Source organism: Schistocerca gregaria, chromosome 10, assembly GCF_023897955.1.
Source record: "Schistocerca gregaria isolate iqSchGreg1 chromosome 10, iqSchGreg1.2, whole genome shotgun sequence".
In the NCBI taxonomy this organism is placed as follows: domain Eukaryota; kingdom Metazoa; phylum Arthropoda; class Insecta; order Orthoptera; family Acrididae; genus Schistocerca; species Schistocerca gregaria.
The window spans coordinates 69,703,240-69,708,460 of NC_064929.1; the positions used below are offsets into that span (position 1 = coordinate 69,703,240).

The following is a 5,221-nucleotide window of genomic DNA, read 5'->3' on the forward strand; positions in this document are numbered from 1 at the left end:
TTATTTTATGAATGTAGTGTTGTATGCAGTCTCCCAATCTTGGCTCCCTATTTGATGTGTTCCGTAAGATTACAAACTCACATTTTCACAATCCAAAATAAGGCACCAGCTTAGTTATGACTCAAGTTTAATATGCTGAAATTTCAATGATCAATGTTAAAATAAATTACCAAATATAAACTGATTTATTTATTTTTATTTAAATTCTCTTTTTTATATATGTATCACCGGTTTTCGTATGACTATTAAAAGATTATAATTAATGTTAGTCTGGTTGGAAATTTGGTAAGCTAGATTGGATACCTGGTGAAACAGTTGCTCAGTAATGCAACGTTAACTTCCTCAGATAGCTCACAGCTTTTAACCCTCTTTTATTGTCTATCAGCACCGCTTTCACATAACAAATTAAAGCGACAACATTACAGCGAGACTGGGTCAAAAACTTAGTGGGAGTCCACTCTTGACGTATACATAAATAATTCAAGAGCCACATAAATTCAAGAAAGTGGCAAAAACGCCTTATATTGGTCCAGACTACGGTAAATATCTTCTCGCGCCACATAAGCGAACTGGGCGCAGAAGTAATTTCCGCTGGCTCGCTTATTATGGAATCTGGGTCAGAACACTTTATTCGGGCTGAAATTCATTTCACTCCGCTGCGGGAGGAGCATCTCAATGCGTTCGCCCTGGCAGCTCTGTTTTGTCTCACAGCAGAAGTACGCCTGGGAAGCAGTGTTACGTGCAACGCACAGTGCCGGATTAAGCCAGCGCGGACACTGTAGAGGATGTTAAGGAGAGGCCCTTGGTTCGCTGTAAGCGTCAGAGTTTATGATATAAAATAAAAATAGCACTTTACTTTGGACCCATAACGATGTATGTATGTCGTTAGACGGTTATCATCGTACTCATATATAAAACAAACTCGTTTCGCACCATGAGAAGATATAAACGTTGCCTTAACTGCAATCACGCTTTTATACAAATTCACGTCGTTAAATTTGTGCAAAATAATAAAGTTAATATAGTAAAAGGTTTTAAATCAAATTAAACGAACAAAAATGAAGTGAACAATCAATTTGATAAAAATTTTTGAAAAATTACTGTTCTGTAAGTACTGAACTCGCTACATTCAACTTAAGAGCCTAAAGTCTTAGACACTGTGATAAGGAGCTATTTTTAATGGTCTCGTGTCTCACGAGACATCATTTTTGTCGCATTTTCACAAACAACGGTTCAATAGGGTGGATAGCTGTACGGCGTGAAAGTTGGCAGCCAACCCTACACCACTGTATAGGTGGTTTCAAAAACTTAACACCTTCCCTGGCAAATAAATGTTTACTGTATACCGAAGTATGTTAATGATAACATTTTATTATCAGGTAAAACATAAATAATGTGTACCTCAATTGTTATGTACGTTACTCATAGAACCTATTTTTTTTAACTTGGCGGCTTATAGAAACAAATCCAATAAACTCACATTATTCTTCATTGCTCCTCGTTTTCCTGTCCCCAAATTGTGCAGTCACTAGATAAAATTAATTTCACTCTCTTGATATCTACCATCGGTACAGGCTAGCCCCAGGTGCTGCTTATACGTGCAGGTGTGTGGTCAAACAGTGTACCGCCTATTACGGGTGCGTCACGAGCTCAATACACAGAGACATGTCCTAAGAAAGAGTATTACAGAAAATGGAAGCAGCTGTCCGTCGGTAAATAAGTTTCAGTAAAGTTATACATGAATGAATTTCACAATTTTCTCCATTTGATAACATTACCCACCATATGGATAATTACATTTAAAAAGAAACTAAGTTCTACCTGAAAACCTTATGATATCTGTCATACAGAAGTTTTCTATTGTGATCAGTTTTCATCCATGCTAATGTAACTTGTTATAATTAGACTTCTTCTTTAATTGCCTTGGTATACAAACAGAAATATTACATATATTGTAATAGGACATGTTGCAAATAAATGAAACGAAATCTTCTGCTGTTCTTACACAGTAGTACTGTATGATATTAGTCCGCAGCGACTAGCACAGAAACAATGCCACAAAAGAAATGCAGAGACCGCGGAACTACAACGCGTTATACAATAATAATTCACCAACAAGCATGCAATCTCCACTCTAAGCAGCTTTACGAAAAGTAGTGTAAGAAGGAATGAATGGCTTTAACAGAAGACGTTCAAAAAATAAATATGGTATCCATTAATTACTTTCTTATTGGTAATTACGACTAGCACAGATAACATTAGAGAATTCCCATTGTTATCTTACAAGAAATGATGTGTGGTGCTACCCAGGCTCACTTTTGTAAATGAGATAGAATTGTTACCACTCATTGTGGATTTGAACCGTCTTTAGATTGGACAGTAGGCAGAATACCATTCATATCTAGCTTGATTTTTTTACACCCTTACGCCGGGTGTAGTAATTTAATTTCCTAATGTGCGGAGCCCGTAGAATTTGCTAACGCTTGCTGCGTGCCTAACCCGACACTGGCAACGGATAAAATCCTGCGACAGCGACTATGCTGAAAGTTTTCTCTGCAGATAAATGACAGCCCTAAAGCATTTCCAACGTTAGAAATTTAAGGCACGAAGTCCACTTTCCTAATCTGCTTTCAGACCAAAAATAGTAACTACATAAACTGCAGTAGCATTCAAAGAGCTTGCTAGAGAGAAGGATTGGCAATGAATAGCTATAGTTACATAAACTACATGGATATAAAAAGAAAAGGCATTTGACATAATTGGCTGGGAGAAACTCAACGTACTGAAAAATACAAGACTGGAAGGAGAGCAGAATAACTTATACAACAACCAGAGTATGAAGTCGGAAGCTGTGAGAGATGAAATAGAGAAAGGAAGCAGAGGATCAATAAGGTAAAAGGTTAAGATCTAGCATAAATCCTTGGATAGCACAGAAGGTACGGAATTCCATGAATGAAAGGAGAACATGCAGCAAATGAAGCATGTGAAAGGGAATACAAACGTATAAATCATGAGATCGAAAGGGAATGCAAAACGGCTAAGCATGAGTGGCCAGAGGACAACTGTAAGGTTTTACAGGCATATTTCATTAGAGAAAGGATTGTATTGTATTGTATGTTAACCTGGTGCCTAGAAACGACGGAGAGACTCCGTCCCCACAGTGGCCCACAACCCCACGACGACTACCGCAGCCCACTTCACCCCTCCGCCGCCCCACACCGAACCCAGGGTTACTGTGCGGTTCGGCCCCCAGTGGACCCCCCAGGGAACGTCTCACACCAGACGAGTGTAACCCCTATGTTTGTGTGGTACAGTAATAATGGTGGTGTACTGGTATGTGGAGAACTTGTTTGCGCAGCAATCTCCGACATAGTGCAGCTGAGGCGGAATAAGGGGAACCAGCCGTCATTCGCCGAGGCAGATGGAAAACCGCCTAAAAGCCATCCACAGACTGGCCGGCTAATAGGACATCGACACAAGTCCGCCGGGCGGATTTGTGCCGGGGACCCAGCGCTCGTTCCCGCCCGGAAAGGCGTGCGTTAGACCGCACGGCCAACCGGGCGAGCAGAGAAAGGATAGGTACCGCCTACAGGAAAATTAAAGAGGCCTTCGGAGAAAAGAGAAGCAGCTGCATGAGTATCAAGAAACCAAATACCATACCAGTCCTAAGCAAAGAAGGGAAAGCTGAAAGGTTTTAAGCCTACCTCCGACTTGTAACATATGCTTTTCGTCAGCATATTGAAGTCACCACCAATCATAATTGTATGAGTGCGATACTTACTTGAAATGAGACTCAATTTTTCTATCATTCCTGTAGCAACTGACTCATCTGAATAAGGGGGTCCATAAAAAAAAACAATTATTAACTTATTCCGGTAGCCAAGTGTAACCTCTGCCAATAACAACTCACTGAGAGTACTTCTAACAGCAACAAACTCTCCACCACCAACTGTACTTAATCTGTCCTTTCTCAATTTCGTTAGGTCCTTTGTAAAAGTTTCAGTTGATCTTATATCTGGCTTAAGCCACCTTCAGGAATCTATTGCGATTTGAGCTTCAGAGGTTTGTTTTGGCGCTTGGAGCTCTGGTTCTTTAACAACGCAGCTACGGCAGTTTACAACTTCGATACTGATTGTTGCTATGTCTAGTCTCTTCCTCAGTTCGGCCTGTCTGAGATGAACGCCTTTTCTGTACTTCCCCGATACCGTCTAGACTACAACACCGCCCAGTCCACTCCACACAGGGCAACGGCCTTGCTGCAGTGGATACACCGGTTCCCGTGAGGTCACCGCAGTTAAGCGCTGTCGGGCGTGGTGGGCACTTGGATGGGTGACCATCCAGGCCGCCATGCGCTGTTGCCATTTCTCGGGGTGCACTCAGCCTCGTGATGCCAATTGAGGACCTCCTCGAGCGAATAGTAGCGGCTTCGGTCAAGAATACCATCATAACGACCGGGAGAGCGGTGTGCTGACCCCACGCCCCTCCTAACCGCATCCTCCACTGAGGATGACACGGCGGTCGGATGGTCCACGTAGGCCACTGGTGCCCTGACGACGGAGTGCTACTCCACACAGCCGGCTCCGTCCGTGTACCAGCTTCATGCGTGCGGTGGACCCCTGAGCTATTACTTGGAACCCGAAACTTCACCATCCTATGGAGAAAGCTGAGGAATCAGCAGCCTACACATTTCACAGAACCATCTGAACATCTGATTCAGACCCTCCACTCGGCTCTGTACCAGAGGTCCGCAATCTCTTCCGTCAATGATTCTACAGACGGTGAGTTCCACCCTCATCTCACAAGCAAGGCTATCTCTCCCAGTACAAACAACCAGAAAAACCTCTTCGGATCCAAAGCGACATGTGTAGTTACGATGTAAGCCACTACCTGCAGTTGGCTGCACGCTGCGCTCTTCGTGGCATCCAGAAGCACCCGTTCCGCTTCTGGGTTACTCGCCCCGTTATGCACAAAAATGCACACTGGTCTTCTTTGCCTCCTTGGCAGCCATAACTCTAAGGGACCCCGTTAGGGACATAGCATTGGAGCGCCTCAGGTACCAGTAATCCCACCCTCTATGAATACCCGTATCTTCTAATCTCGTATTTCCCTCAGCATCGCCTGATTTAAATCGACAACATTCTACCACCTAGTTTAAGATTAGCGTACGCCCCAATGCAGTGTAAAATTTCATTCTGCACACATTTCAAGCTAGGTCCTTCAA

General features: G+C 42.9%; 1 pseudogene; it reads left to right on the forward strand.

The window, feature by feature from the left end:
- Positions 1-4,243: 4,243 nt before the first annotated feature.
- On the forward strand, positions 4,244-4,361 carry LOC126293832 (5S ribosomal RNA; annotated as a pseudogene).
- The last annotated feature ends 860 nt before the right edge of the window (positions 4,362-5,221 follow it).